The 17,391-nt window shown below is 37.8% G+C and overlaps 1 protein-coding gene and 1 long non-coding RNA gene across 2 annotated transcripts in view; one reads left to right on the top strand and one right to left on the bottom strand.

Annotated features, from left to right (window-relative positions):
• The window catches only part of LOC133604504 (uncharacterized), a 145,383-nt gene that overhangs the window by 43,336 nt on the left and 84,656 nt on the right, over positions 1-17,391 (bottom strand). The gene's annotated exons all lie outside the window — the stretch shown is intronic.
• The window catches only part of bmp5 (bone morphogenetic protein 5), a 48,115-nt gene that overhangs the window by 4,031 nt on the left and 26,693 nt on the right, over positions 1-17,391 (top strand). The window lies entirely within an intron of this gene.

Raw genomic sequence — 17,391 nt, 5'->3', positions numbered from 1 at the left:
CCTTCTTTAGTGAGAAATAAAATGTTTTATCTTTTTCAAATTCAAGACAAAGTTATGTTTTTTTACTGGTGCACAAAATGAACCGTGCATGAACATCACCTTGTTCAAAGAACAAAACCAACACAGTGCATGAACTCACAACAAATTACACATCTGCAAATCAGTGCTGTTGCCGTATGCATAATACGCCGATAGGGAGAAGTTTTTATTTACACGATGATTTGGGTGTGTCTTGACCTCCGCGGCGGAGGCTACGCCGAACCCCTAGGGTTCAATCGAACCCAGGTTAAGATCCACTGCTTTAGAGGGTATTTATAAAACAATCTTGCCTTCATACATCCTCCAAACAAGCCATTTGAAATTTGCCTATTTTGTGACGTTTTCCCAGTTGGTGACGTCTGTGGATATGTCCATATATGGTAAATATTTACCCGAATAGCTTTGCGTGAGTCTGCCATTGTAGTCCGATATTGTAATCAATAAGTCCCTTCTTATTCTCTGTCCTCTTGTTGTGGGGCAGACTGGCTCGTACATGCGCATGCATCCTCCGCTGTTGCCGTTTCTTATACAAAGTAGCGTATAGTTAGAACTTATAACTATCAGTAGAATGGAACCGCCGAAAACTACAACATGTCAGACCAAGTCGAAGTGGAGGCACATAAGACACAAAACAGCCCATCCTTAAAATGGTCTGTAAAACATAATCTATGCAAAATTTTGACTAAAGAACCACCATTACATGTTATGTAGACCAGTGGTTCCCAACCACCGGGCCGCGGACCGGTACTGGGCCGCACAATTTTTTTTAATTTTATTAAATCAACATAAAAACACAATATATACATTATATATCAAAATAGATCAATACAGTCTGCAGGAATACAGTCCGTAAGCACACATGATTGTATTTCTTTATGACAAAAAAAATAATAAAATAAAAAATACCATAACCACCCACCCCGCCCCCGGTCCGTGGGACACATTTTCAAGCGTTGACTGGTCCGCAGCTACAAAAAGGTTGGGGACCACTGATGTACTGATGTAGACCACAAGGAAGTGTTTGAAATGTAGAATAAAATCACAATATGACCCCTTTTAACATTTCATCTGATCAGTATGGAATAATGGGCTTCTCTCCTGTAAGACGGCTGATCTCTATAATTGCTGTGTTTGTTCAGTAGTTGCGACCTTTGACCCCACAGTTCAATGCACCTTATCAGATGACTTGTCTGACCTCAAGAAAATTGGTCTTAATTATTTCCTGTCATTTGAAGAAAGCAGGCTTGATATTGACAGATATCCTCACTTCACAAGTGCTTTCCAACCACTCACAGTTTTGACAGATCCCCTAATGAAAACGATCGGTTTAAACACAAACTGGATGCTGACGTGTCGAATATATTGTATTTTTTAGTCCGCAACGTGAATTGTGTGCATTGGCCTGAGCCAATGTGTTTCCACTTAGCGCTCCACCGGGGCATGTACATTGTCAGCCTTAAAAGCTCTGCTCTTGTTCTGGTGACTGTCAGTGAAGTGTTCAATGGGCCTCTGTCTTTATTACACTACACTCAAATATAGCTACTCACCTCAGCTCTCAGTCACATTATGACTCGATGAACACCTGGCTATTTTTTTTTAGTCGATGCACAAATATTTGGAGTCCTCTTTTCAACGATTGAACACAGCCCACCTTAATCAGAAACATTGTTATTTAATATTTAGCCTCTTGAAAGCCCAATGTTTTATGCCCGGTGGCACTTCTGCTTCAAATTACTGCCTGTGGCTCATTTAATGGAACACACTCAGCGGGAAAGAGTCAGAGCTGACCCCTGACCTGTGTGTGCTAAGTAGCCGCAGGCGTTGCTTTGCGATAAAATATCAGGAAAGTGCACTGCATGATATCACTGCACAATCCCCTGACCTCTATCGCGTGTCTTTATTTTGGATCATTCCAAATGGTGGCGTGAGACCCGGCGGTCACTTTTTGCAGGGGATTTGTCATTGTTTCGAAGACAATGACACACTACATTCCATTTCAACTTTTGTAGAGAAAGTTTGTAGAGAATGTGTAAAATCCTCTTTGGCGCGTGGAACTTCAAAAAGATAGTATATTTATTATTTAATATATTTCCTAATGCAGTGGCCTCTGCTGAAACCAGGCTTCTATTAGGGAAAATGTGTTTACTAGGGGTAGTGGCCTTGTAGAGAATGTGTAAAATCCTCTTTGGTGCGTGGAACTTCAAAAAGATAATACCGTATTTTTCGGACTATAAGTCGCAGTTTTTTTCATGCGACTTATACTCAGGAGCGACTTATGTGTGAAATGATTAACACATTATCAAAAAATATCAAATAATATTATTTAGCTCATTCACGTAAGAGACTAGACGTATAAGATTTCATGGGATTTAGCGATTAGGAGTGACAGATTGTTTGGTAAACGTATAGCATGTTCTATATGTTATAGTTACCGTATTTTTTGGAGTATAAGTCGCACCAGCCGAAAATGCATAATAAAAAAGGAAAAAAACATATAAGTCGCACTGGAGCCCGGCCAAACTATGAAAAAAACTGCGACTTATAGTCCGAAAATTACTCTTACCATAATATGTTACGTTAACATATCAGGCACGTTCTCAGTTGGTTATTTATGCATCATATAACGTACACTTATTCAGCCTGTTGTTCACTATTCTTTATTTATTTTAAATTGCCTTTCAAATGTCTATTCTTGGTGTTGGGTTTTATCAAATAAATTTCCCCAAAAAATGCGACTTATATGTTTTTTTCCTTCTTTATTATTAAACTCCGAAAAATACGGTATACTTATTATTTAATATATTTCCTAATGCAGTGGCCTCTGCTGAAACCAGGCTTCTATTAGGGAAAATGTGTTTACTAGGGGGTAGGCCTTGTAGAGAATGTGTAAAATCCTCTTTGGCGCGTGGAACTTCAAAAAGATAGTACCGTATTTTTTGGACTATAAGTCACAGTTTTTTTTCATAGTTTGGCCGGGGGTGCGACTTATACTCAGGAGCGACTTATGTGTGAAATTATTAACACATTACCGTAAAATATCAAATAATATTATTTAGCTCATTCACGTAAGAGACGAGACGTATAAGATTTCATCAGGTTTAGCGATTAGGAGTGACAGATTAAGTTATAGTTATTTAAATGACTCTTACCATAATATGTTACGTTAACATACCAGCCACGTTCTCAGTTGGTTATTTATGCCTCATATAACGTACACTTATTCAGCCTGTTGTTCACTATTCTTTATTTATTTTAAATTGCCTTTCAAATGTCTATTCTTTGTGTTGGGTTTTATCAAATCAATTTCCCAAAAAAATGCGACTTATACTCCAGTGCGACTTATATATGTTTTTTCCTTCTTTATTATTATACTCCGAAAAATACGGTATACTTATTATTTAATATATTTCCTAATGTAGTGGCCTCTGCTGAAACCAGGCTTCTATTAGGGCAAATGTGTTTACTAGGGGGTAGGCCTTGTAGAGAATGTGTAAAATCCTCTTTGGCGCGTGGAACTTCAAAAAGATAGTACCGTATTTTTCGGACTATAAGTCGCAGTTTTTTTCATAGTTTGGCCGGGGGTGCGACTTATACTCAGGAGCGACTTATGTGTGAAATTATTAACACATTACCGTAAAATATCAAATAATATTATTTAGCTCATTCATGTAAGAGACTAGACGTATAAGATTTCATGGGATTTAGCGATTAGGAGTGACAGATTGTTTGGTAAACGTATAGCATGTTCTATATGTTATAGTTACCGTATTTTTCGGAGTATAAGTCGCACCAGCCGAAAATGCATAATAAAAAAGGAAAAAAACATATATAAGTCGCACTGGAGCCCGGCCAAACTATGAAAAAAACTGCGACTTATAGTCCGAAAATTACGGTATTTGAATGACTCTTACTATAATATGTTACGTTAACATACCAGGCACGTTCTCAGTTGGTTATTTATGCCTCATATAACGTACACTTATTCAGCCTGTTGTTCACTATTCTTTATTTATTTTAAATTGCCTTTCAAATGTCTATTCTTGGTGTTGGGTTTTATCAAATCAATTTCCCCAAAAAATGCGACTTATACTCCAGTGCGACTTATATATGTTTTGTTCCTTCTCTATTATGCATTTTCGGCCGGTGCGACTTATACTCCGGAGCGACTTATACTCCGAAAAATACGGTATATTTATTATTTAATATATTTCCTAATGCAGTGGCCTCTGCTGAAACCAGGCTTCTATTAGGGAAAATGTGTTTACTAGGGGTAGGCCTTGTAGAGAATGTGTAAAATCCTCTTTGACGAGTGGAACTTTAAAAAGATAGTTCCGTATTTTTCGGACTATAAGTCGCAGTTTTTTTCATAGTTTGGCCGGGGGTGCGACTTATACTCAGGAGCGACTTATGTGTGAAATTATTAACACATTACTGTAAAATATCAAATAATATTATTTAGCTCATTCACGTAAGAGACTAGATGTATAAGATTTCATGGGATTTAGCGATTAGGAGTGACAGATTGTTTGGTAAACGTATAGCATGTTCTATATGTTATAGTTACCGTATTTTTCGGAGTATAAGTCGCACCGGAGTATAAGTCGCACCAGCCGAAAATGCATAATAAAAAAGGAAAAAAACATATTTAAGTCGCACTGGAGCCCGGCCAAACTATGAAAAAAACTGCGACTTATAGTCAGAAAATTACGGTATTTGAATGACTCTTACCATAATATGTTATGTTAACATACCAGGCACGTTCTCAGTTGGTTATTTATGCCTCATATAACGTACACTTATTCAGCCTGTTGTTCACTATTCTTTATTTATTTTAAATTGCCTTTCAAATGTCTATTCTTGGTGTTGGGTTTTATCAAATAAATTTCCCCAAAAAATGCGACTTATATATGTTTTTTTCCTTCTTTATTATTATACTCCGAAAAATACGGTATACTTATTATTTAATATATTTCCTAATGCAGTGGCCTCTGCTAAAACCAGGCTTCTATTAGGGAAAATGTGTTTACTAGGGGGTAGGCCTTGTAGAGAATGTGTAAAATCTTCTTTGGCGCGAGGAACTTCAAAAAGATAGTACCGTATTTTTCGGACTATAAGTCGCAGTTTTTTTCATAGTTTGGCCGGGGGTGCGACTTATACTCAGGAGCGACTTATGTGTGAAATGATTAACACATTACCGCAAAATATCAAATAATATTATTTAGCTCATTCACGTAAGAGACTAGACGTATAAGATTTCATGGGATTTAGCGATTAGGAGTGACAGATTGTTTGGTAAACGTATAGCATGTTCTATATGTTATAGTTACCGTATTTTTCGGAGTATAAATCGCACCGGAGCATAAGTCGCACCTGCCGAAAAGGCATAATAAAAAAGGAAAAAAACATATATAAGTCGCACTGGAGCCCGGCCAAACTATGAAAAAAACTGCGACTTATAGTCCGAAAATTACGGTATTTGAATGACTCTTACCATAATATATTACGTTAGCATACCAGGCACGTTCTCAGTTGGTTATTTATGCCTCACATAACGTACACTTATTCAGCCTGTTGTTCACTATTCTTTATTTATTTTAAATTGCCTTTCAAATGTCTATTCTTGGTGTTGGCTTTTATCATATAAATTTCCCCAAAAAATGCGACTTATACTCCAGTGCGACTTATATATGTTTTTTTTCCTTCTTTATTATGCATTTTCGGCCGGTGCGACTTATACTCCGGAGCGACTTATACTCCGAAAAATACGGTATATTTATTATTTAATATATTTCCTAATGCAGTGGCCTCTGCTGAAACCAGGCTCTATTAGGGAAAATGTGTTTACTAGGGGGTAGGCCTTTACAGTGGAAACTCTAAAGTCGCACAAATTGCTTCTGTGGCACTGACTAATTAAAACTAAAATGAAAGTACAGATGCAAAGATCATTATTATCGCGGTATTGTTGAATGTGCTCAAAAAGTACGTAAACACACTGAAATATGTTGACCAATTTTGTTTAAATAACTAAAATAAATAGACATACTGTTGGGAAAAAAACCACTATTTTGCGTGTTTTGTGTTTCTTATGCTTCACTGATAAGTGTTTTAGTCTTAGTGTTGAATCTTTTTTAATGGCTAAGCGTTTGTTGTTTTAAAAATTGATTTGTACTTTAGCACTTTAAGATTTATTTAAATGAAACGTGACATAAAACATATAAAATCTATTATTATTTATTATTTCTAGCGGGGGTTGTGGCGTCCTACTTTAACGGTCTCAGAACGCCTCATATAGGGCTTTAAGATTTCTTTAAATGAAACGTGACATAAAACATATATAATCTATTATTATTTATTATTTCTAGTGGGCGTTGTGGCGTCCTACTCTGTTTAGCGTTCTTAGAACTCATCATAAAGACAACTCTGTCTTGTATTCCTCCAAGTATAGATTGATCACTCTGATCTATTGTCTGTTCAATGTGTACAATTGAATATCTTAGTTGCTCAGATAGCAATGTGTTTTTTATATCATTTTAGATTGTGATATGTTGTTTCTTAATGGGTAAAGATGTTAAAGTTTCTTGTTTTCATTTAAGCATCAGTTTGTGAGTTTATCAAAGTGTAGTTGCAATCATGGAAGTTAAACCGCGGTTATTATCACTACTGTTTAACGTTACATCCCTAGCTCAAAGACCTGTGCTGAGACTGTCACCTGCTTGGCAAAACTAATTTGTGTAAGTAATTGATATGTAATTAATTTTTTTGTTGCTATTGTACTGAGCAGCCTGATTATTTTCCTATGTCAATGAGCTAAGTTCTATTTCTGGGTTGCAATCACGTGACCTCGAGGCGGCTTTCAGGCGATGGTCTATCTAGTCCCATTAGGCTACTGTTTATTTACCTGCATCAGTGCAGATTTCGGTGTATTTCAAAATGTTTAGAGGCAAATATAATATAAGCAATCATGAGACAAATACTTAATATGTGATGGAGTGGATTACGAAAAATAATTTTCGAAAGATTTAAACTAATCATCATCACCAAAGTAGATGTCAATGTTCGCCTCGACCAAACTGTCTTGACAACTACAAGGATTTAAAGAAAAAAAGATTGGAGGCACATCATGTCTTTACATCTGAGGGGTCCACAAATTAATCATTAATTGGTGAAAGACAAAGTTGAACTTATTCGTGCATTGCTAGGTAACGTATTTGATTGACACAAAGAGTGCCGTTAAAAAGATAAGTTTGTCTGCAGTTAATTTTTGCTACAAATATTAGTCCATACTTGCCAACCTTGAGACCTTCAAATTCGGCAGAATGGGGGGGGGGGGGGGGGGGGGGTTGAAGTGTGTGGGGGGGCGGGGGTGTATATTGTAGCTCGGAAGAGTTAGGGATGCAAGGGATTCTGGGTATTTGTTCTGTTGTGTTTATGTTGTGTTACGGTGCGGATGTTCTCCCGAAATGTGTTTGTCATTCTTGTTTGGTGTGGGTTCACAGTGTGGCGCATATTTGTAACAGTGTTAAAGTTGTTTATACGGCCACCCTCAGTGTGACCTGTATGGCTGTTGACCAAGTATGCCTTGCAGTCACTTTTGTGTGTATGCAGATGCCGCAAACTATATGTGACGTATGTTGAAAAAGCGGACGCGTCGACAGGTTGTAGAGGCCGCTAACGGCAATGCCATCACGGCACGCCCTTAATATAGTTGTGAAAATCGGGAGAATGGTTGCCCCCGGGAGATTTTCGGGCGGTACACTGAAATTCGGGAGTCTCCCGGAAAAATCGAGAGAGTTGACAAGTATGTATTAGTCTCATCTACAATTCATGTTTGCAGTGGTTTTTATGATGTGAAATCCATATTTTGTCTCATTATTTAGCTGTATATGTCCCTGTTGTTCAGCAATGCTTGCTAGCAAGATTCAGTATAAGCTGTTCAACCCACGAGAGATTTATTCATCTAGTTTATTTATATTGTTAAGGATATTTCATTGATACTAACAAATATCACCAAATACGCTATAATTTGGCCATCCGTGTCGAATAAAGCACATGGCTTTCCTGCACAACAACAACAACTAAGCTTTTAGTTTATGTAAATGTACAATGGAAATATGGTGGATTGGACCAACAATTACAATATTTATTATTAGGACTTAACATGACATTAGTTTATTTGCACAACCAGGTTTTCCTAGTTATATTTAGGCACAGCAACCACAAAAGAACACAAACCAATGTGAATCAAATGTTCAAACAAACCTTTTTACAAAGTGATCACTGCAGACACAAGCATGGTACGATTGTATTCCAGAAGATGATGAAAGTGATATCTTTAAGAGCAGTTTTCTTCGACACACTTTTGTTTTTTCCCCTGACTTTAGTACCTTTATGAACCACTTCTTTTGGGACTCTATTAAAGCTCTTTCCTATCTCTCTATTTGAGCGACTGGAACATCAAAGAGCAGAACAGCAATACGGCATTTTCTGCTCAAACTCTACACTCGCTCTCACTTGTTTTAATGCCACGCTCAAGCTGCTTGACCATCGCGTAAATTAAGCTGCAAAAAAACATTGCATGATGGTGAGAGGGCCTGGAGAAAATGTATAGAAAGGACAGAGGAACATAAAAACGTGTCAAACTCATTTTAGCCCAGGAGCCACATGGAGGAAAACATATATTCTCAAGTGGGCCGGACTGGTAAATCATGGCATGATAACTTAAAAATAAAGACAACTTTAGGTTGTTTTCTTTAAGTAAAAATAGACCAAGCACATTCTAAAAATGTACAATCTCAATATGTTTTTTTTTTACACTTGCATGTTGCAATTAATAGTATTCTATCTTCATTTGTCTGTATTTATACTTTCTGAATAAATGATGGGATAATGTTCATCAGTCAAATAAGTGGAAAATAGTCTGGCATAGTTTGAAAATGCTCTCATTGTAGTTAATTTTTTAATATAGCAGAAGATGAAATGAATAGTAACAGAACTTTCCTCCAGAAGGTCTTATCTTTGTCCATGTGATGGCAGATGAAACAAAAATTGAGCTGTTTGGCCACAATACCCAGCAATATGTTTGGAGTATAAAGGATGATGCCTTTAATCCCAGGAACACCAATCCTACCATCAAGCATGGTGATGGTAGTAGTATGCTCTGGGCCTGTTTTGCTGCCAATGGAACTGGTGCTTTACAGAGAGTAAATGGGACAATGAAAAAGAAGGATTACCTCCAAATTCTTCTTCTCAGCCCGGAGGTTGGGTCTTGGGCGCAGTTGGGTGTTCCAACAGGACAATGACCCCAAACTAGAGTTGCAAAATTCCGGGAATATTCAAAGTTCGAAACTTTCCATGGGAATTAACGGGAATATATGGGAATTAACGGGAATTAATGGGAATAAACATTGAATGCAACATGCTAGATCTTGCAGCATGATTATTAGCTAAAACAACATGATTTAATGCAAGTTCAGTAGAATTTCAACCCATCACATGCACAGATAATTCCCAGCATGCTACACACTACAGCAGGGCTATTGAGGCCACACTAGTATTTGAGCCCAAGGACTTCATCCAGTCAGGTAAGTTTTGATGATATTACTGGGTTAAATATATTTGATCTATGGTATTTAAGTTTAATAGAGGTGTAATTGCTTGTTACTGTATGACTGAAGACTACTCCAGCAGACTTACACTCAAGCTAGCTCGCTGATCCTGTACTTGATAAATGATTTTGGGGCCAATATCTCTTGCTAGCTAGGTTTATGTATCACCACATTCTCATAATGAACCGAAAATATTTATCCGTTAGCCGTGATGCTAATTTTCTCTATGTTAAATCTCATTCATTTATGCTAACAACGTTAGCGATCCGAATTTACCTTTTTTGTGATCTGTAAAGTCCAACTAGCAAATACTAAATCAAAACGTGTAGTTTCCTCTGCCTTCTGTTCTGCAAGCCATTCTGTTGTCATACAAGAATGTAGGTTATACCTTGATTTAGCATGCTGATTGAGTGTTCATTTATTCATCTAGCCTATTCCTAATCATTTAAAGACTACTCCAATTGTTTAGCTGACTATTTATATCTGTGTGTGGCATTGCATTAGTGTTTTACAAGAATAAATAAATACAAACAGAATAATTCCACGTACACCATCTGATGTGTGGAGACATTTCATCCCAACCAATGTAGGCGGAAAGGCTGTGTACATTTACAAATACTGTGCAAAGAGCTACGTCAAAAATGTCACAAAGATGCAGCAGCATATAGACAAGTGCCCAATAATATATCATTATTGTAATTCCCCATTCATTCCCATATATTCCCCTTAATGTCCATGGACAGTGTCCAACTTTGAATAATCATGTGGTAATCAAATGGTAAAATTTCCAAACTTCCCGAGCTTAACTTCCCGTGGTAAATTTCCGGAAATTTACCAGAAACTTTCCACCCATACCCCAAACACATGTCAAAAGTGGTAAAGGAATGGCTAAATCAGGCTAGAATTAAGATTTTAGTATGGCCTTCCCAAAGTTCTGACTAAAACGTGTGGACAGTGCTGAAGAAACAAGTTCATGCCAGAAAACCAACAAATTTAGCTGAACTGCACCAATTTTGTCAAGAGGAGTGGTCAAAAATTCAACCAGAAGCTTGCCAGAAGCTTGTGGACAGAGGTGGGTAGAGTAGCCAGAAATTGTACTCAAGTAAGAGTACTGTTACTTTAGAGATTTATTACTCAAGTAAAAGTAAGGAGTAGTCACCCAAATATTTACTTGAGTAAAAGGAAAAAGTATGTTGTGAAAAAACTACTCAAGTACTGAGTAACTGATGAGTAACATGCACACACATATCATATATATATATATATATATATATATATATATATATATATATATATATATATATATATATATAATTATCTCAAACCACAACAAAACAATTGCAAATGAGCCGTCGGCCCCTGGACAGAGCGACCCCAAAACCAACAAAGGCTGCAACTGCCGAAAGAAACCTGATTGCCCTCTCAACGGGGGGTGCTAACAAACATCAGTTGTCTACCAATCTAAGGTAACACGCAAGGACATTAACACATCCGACACATATGTAGGATTAACCAAGGGAGAGTTCAAAACCAGATGGAACAATCACAAGGCTTCTTTCAGGAACCAAAACCTGCGGAATACCACAGAACTCAGCAAACACATTTGGGACCTCAAAGACAATAATGTTGAATATTCAATAACATGGCAAATTCTTGCATCCAGCACACCTTACAATAGTGGTAATAAAAGATGCAACCTATGCTTGAAAGAGAAACTGTTTATTATTTATCGTCCAGACCTGTCATCCCTCAACAAGCGCAGCGAAATTGTAACAGCATGCCGCCACAGACGGAAACACCTCCTAGGTAACACATGAGCCAATCACCACGCCCCTACGCCAGCCTGTACCCACCCACTCTGTGCCCTATATAAACCATGGTATGTGAATGCTCCCATTAAAATCTCCTGATGATTGAGGGAACCCCCTCATGAAACAGGCCTGTAGAGATGAAATAGTCTTGTGATTTTTTTTCCCACACATACATACATATATATATATATATATATATATATATATATATATATATATATATATATATATATATATATATATATATACACACACACATTTATTTATATATATATATATATATATATATATATATATATATATATATATATATATATATATATATATATATATATACACACATTTATTTATATATATATATATATATATATATATATATATACAGTATATAATTTATATTTATTTTGCCGTTTTTGTTTACATGTTACAGGTGTTTTAATGAATATACATGCATGTTTAACACATATAGATTCCTTTCATGAAGACTAGAATATAAGTTGGTGTATTACCTGATTCTGATGACTTGCATTGATTGTAATCAGACAGTAGTGCTGATAGCGTCCACGTTTTCAAATGGAGGAGAAAAAAAGTTCCTCCTTTCTGTCTAATACCACATGAAAGTGGTTAGTTTTTGGCATCTTATTTGTCCAGCTTCCATATTCGTTTTTATACACTTTACAAGAAATACATTGGCGGCAAACTCCGTAGCTTGCTAGCTTGTTTGCGCTGGCTTTCGGAGACTCTTATTTTGAAAGCGCAGGCGCGATGGAGCGGCACTTTTATTGTGAAGACAGGAACTGTGCAGTCAGTCTTGAGGCTTTTGACGGGATGTACGGTTGAAATAAAAAAGGGTCTTTTTTCCTTCACACTTTTGATTGATTGATTGGAACTTTTATTACTAGATAGCACAGTACAGTACATATTCCGTACAATTGACCACTAAATGGTAACACCCCAATAAGTTTTTCAACTTGTTTAAGTCAGGTCATGTGACCGCCTGGCTCTGTTTGATTGGTCCAACGTCACCAGTGACTGCATCTGATTGGTGGAACGGAGTGAACGTCACCAGTGACTGTATTTGTTGAAACGCAGGCACTATGGAGGTCTGTCTGACAGACCAAAACAAACAAAGCGTGCATTAACAGATCGATAAAAATTAGTAGCGAGTAGCGAGCTGAATGTAGATAAAAGTAGCGGGGTAGTGACCTTGTTTGTCAGCATGTCTGTGATCTTCTTTTAATTCTTTTTTTTTTAAATTAATTAATTAATTAATTTATTTATTTATTTTTAAAATATATTTTATTAATATTATTTTTTAATTTTTCCCCTCCCTCAGGGGGGGGGCTCGGCGGGGCGGTTGCTGGTTGTTCCATCTCCATCGTTGGGGTCCCTGCGGGTGGGGTGGGTGGTTCCCGTGGCCCTGTGCCTGGGTGGTCCTGCGGCGGCCGGTTTGGGTGGGGTGGCCGGGGGCTGGCCTCGCCGCGCTCTCCGGGGGTGGGGGGTGGGCTCGTGGGGGCCCGGTTGCCGGTGGGGCGGGGGCGGTCTTCCCGTCCGGTTGCGGGGAGTCTCTGGGTCCTTCGGGCGGGGCGTCTCGCCTTTCTGCCCGTGTGGGGTGTGGTCTCTCGCTGGCTTGGGGTCTGGCTGTCCCCTGCTTTTCTCGTGCCCTGTCCTCCGCCGGGTGCGTCTGTCTGCGGCCTGCTGCTGGCCCTTGTGGGCGGTACGGTGGGTCGGGCTCTGGGGTTCCTGTCGCTGGCCGGCTTGGCTGCGTGGGGGCGGTGGTCCCTGGTTCCCTGGGCACCACGCCTCCTGTTTGTGGGTTGGGCTCTCGGGGGTGATGGGGCCGTGCTCTGGCTCCCACGCACTCTGGGAGTCGAATGTATTGTACATGCAAATTCACGTATGCTCACATACGTACATAGGTACCTACGCTCCCACATACATACACAAATACAGTACATATTTACCTACCTAATGTTCGTACATCCACACGCACATTCAATATACAAACATACACATACACATACTGTACATATACATTCACTGTACAAACACATATACACATTCTGTACATATACATTCATTGTACAAACACATATACACATTCTGTACATATACAAGTACATATGCATACTTACACTCATGCACATAATCACGTTTCATCAAACATATATTAACGTTGTTGCCCTAGGGTAAACTGGGTGTAACACATGGCACACTGACAAAGCTTAACCTATTGTGACTATAACAATCTACAAGGTTAATGTAGGTTGCTTCTCTTTCCCCCCCTCCATTTTTCTGCATTCTTTCGTATCTCAAGTTATCATTACGTATATGTATTGTTGCATTTAAACAACTGTATTGTTGATAATAAAGGTAAATTATTGGTATTGTTCATTATCAATAGCGCTATTTCTATTGGTATTTGTATTGATCCATTTGTAGTGTAATAATGCTCATTGTCATTTCTGTATTATTTTTTATTTTTCGCTAACTGCTTATTTGCTATTACTTTTACCATCATATTTGTACATGTCATATTTGCTGATGTTGCTCTATTGTTGTTGTTGTTGTTGTTTGCTGTTGTTGTTTTTGTCTCTCTGTCTAATCCCCCTCTTGTCCCCACAATTTCCCCCTCTGTCTTCTTTTTTTTTCTCTTTCTATCCCCTCCTGCTCCGGCCCGGCTGCACTAAATGATAATATAAATACATTTAATAAAGTCAAATACAAATAAGGCAACAAGAGAAGTATCCTACACTTCTCTTTTGTAAAGTAAATCTGAACAGCCGACATGGGCATCTACATCAACTATATGATTTGCCTGAGAAGCTGGACAGGACATAAAAAAAAAAAAAAAAAAAAAAAAAAAAAAAAAAAAATTAAAAAAAAAGTAGCGGAGTAAAAGTAGCATTTCTTCTCTATAAATATACTCAAGTAAAAGTAAAAGTATGTTGCATTAAAACTACTCTTAGAAGTACAATTTATCCCAAAAGTTACTCAAGTAGATGTAACGGAGTAACTGTAGCGCGTTACTACCCACCTCTGCTTGTGGATGGCTACCAAAAGCGCCTTATTGCAGTGAAACTTGCCAAGGGACATGTAACCAAATACTAACATTGCTGTATGTATACTTTTGACCCAGCAGATTTGGTCACATTTTCAGTAGACCCATAATAAATTCATAAAAGAACCAAACTTCATGAATGTTTTTTGTGACCAACAAGTATGTGCTCCAATCACTCTATCACAAAAAAAGAGTTGTAGAAATTATTGGAAACTCAAGACAGCCATGACATTATGTTCTTTACAAGTGTATGTAAACTTTTGACCACGACTGTATATCATCTTGTGAAATACAATCGGGCCGCTTGTGTCTGCAGCGATCACTTTGTAAAATGTTTGTTTGAACATTTGATTTGTTTGAGAAACATTCTGTGATGCAACAGAGTTTATTCTCTACTATATTAGTAGTGTTCGATAGCAGAACTAAACGTACGGCAAGGACAAGAGATCACATTAGTTTGTGTTAATTATTTTGTGACTGCTATGCTTAAAAAATAAATTTGAAGACCTGCTTGTGCAAATAAATTAAGGTCATATTAGGCCTAGTAATAAATATTGTGATTGTTGGTCCAAACCACCGTATTTTCATCTTCAAATTTCATAACAGAATCTAAAAGCTTAGCTGTGCTTTACTCGACGCAGCTGACCAGATTATAGCGTCTTCGGTGATATTTGTTAGCATCAATAAAATATATTTAATAGTAATAATAAACTAGATGAATAAATCTCTAGTATGCTCAACATCATATATTGAATATTGATATCACTGGCAAACATTGCTGAACAATAGAGACAAATACAGCTAAATAATGAGCCAGAATATGAACTTCACATCATAAAATCAACTACAGTCATGAATTGTGGATGAAACTAATATTCATATAAGGAAATCAACTGCAAACAAACGTCCTTTTTCTCATTAGTGTCACGATTACAGCAGCAAACGTTATGTAAATCAAATACGTTACTAAGCGATGCAAGAATAAGTCAAATTTTTTCTTTCATGGATTAATGTTTAATTTGTGGATCCCTCAGATGTAAAAACATGATGTGCCTCCAATCGTTTCTTCTCTAAATACTGTAAGTGTCAAGTGAAGTGAGGTAGTAGCAGTAACCTCTTGGTAATGATAAATGGTTTAAATCTTTAAAAATTATATTTTTTAAGAGCCTAAAAATCCACCCATTTGCCTCTAAACCTTTCAAAATAAGCCTAATTCTGCACTGATTCAAGTAAATAAACAGTAGCCTAATGGTGCTTAGACCTTCGCCTGAAACCCGGAAGTGCCCGGATGTGCCTCTAGGTAGGGCTGGGCGATATGGCCTTTTTTTAATATATCGATATTTTTAGGCCATGTCACGATACACCATATATATTGCGATATTTTGCCTTAGCCTTGAATGAACACTTAATGCATATAACCACAGCAGTATGATGATTCTATGTGTCTACATTAAAACATTCTTGTTCATACTGCATTAACATATGCTCATTTTAAACTTCCATGCAGAGAGGGAAATCACAACTAAGTCAATTGACCAAAACTGTATTTATTAAACAGTTATTAAGCAGTGGCACAAACATTCATGTCATTTCAAAACAGAACGTGCAAGATTGTCAGAGACATTTTAAAACAAGCTATTAGTGCACTTTTGTGAATGAGGTCACCAAGATGACATATCAAAACAACACTAAATTAAAGTGCACTTTTTGTACAGAACGCCACTACAATAGTTTAAAATAAATAAAGTGCACTTTTGTGCATGATGTCACACAAGATATTTCAATAACTGTCAAATAAAAACGAGCTGCATAATAGGAAATCAAATTGTGTACGTCTTTCACTATGTGGTGGGTTCCGGCGGACGTTATCTCCTTATGTCGTGGACAATTTTTTTTCATACGGTGTTGATGTGGAAATGGTTGCCTCGGCATTTTGTTGGTGTGGCACCGAACGGAGATGTTGACATGCGGAGTTTCAAGCACTCTTCATTCTCTAGCAGGTGACTTTTCAAATGATGCTACATATTAGCAGTAATGTTACTTTTTGTAGCAACGCTTTTGCCCCACACTTGACAAATTACGGTTGTCTGTTCGACATATTCCCACTTGAAGCCAAACCACCGCCAGACGATGGACCCCGTGCTGTTTTTCTTGGGATTTAATTCTTCCTTCATTTGTTACCAGATTCGCACCTTCTTTCTCTCGTATTACCACTTGCACCACAGCTAACGTTACCCATGCCGCTACCTCTCTGCTCCGCGAGGGCGTATACGTATGTGACGTATGTAAGAAGGTGCGCTTGTTTACGTCTCTGTGAGAAGCAGAGGCTAGAAAGAGTGAGAAAAGCCTGTAGTGTAATGCCCGCAGCTAAAAGCAACTGCGTGAGAACGTATACTCGAAAATCACGATATAGTCATTTTCTATATCGCACAGAGACATCGAGTGTATAGATATATCGCCCAGCCCTACCTCTAGGTCACGTGATTGCAACCCTCCTATAGGTTCCTTTCAGGTGTTAAACTGGGAATACTTTTATTTTTTTACATTTGGACCACAGTGGCAGTTAATTAAGACATGTTTTGCAGTATTACCGTGTTACGGCATGATCAGAGCGGGTCAGCGATGAGGTCAGAGCAGACATTGAGCAATCCTGTCTGCGCTCTTCTCTGTCATGACGAGCAGAGGAGTGTGTCCTTAATTGAAATCAGCTTGTTTTCCCTTACTGACAGCCCATTCATCATGGCCACAGAAAGCAGTTAGGCACACAGTAGAAGGCCTGTCTGCAAACCGCTACCTGTATTCACTTGACTGATTTAATGAAGTGGAAAGTGCTTTTGTTGGGAGTCAAAATGTTTGGATTGGACCAAGAATGTAA

Source organism: Nerophis lumbriciformis, linkage group LG02 (genome assembly GCF_033978685.3).
Source record: "Nerophis lumbriciformis linkage group LG02, RoL_Nlum_v2.1, whole genome shotgun sequence".
Classification (NCBI taxonomy): domain Eukaryota; kingdom Metazoa; phylum Chordata; class Actinopteri; order Syngnathiformes; family Syngnathidae; genus Nerophis; species Nerophis lumbriciformis.
This window is presented reverse-complemented; position numbering and strand designations above follow the sequence as displayed.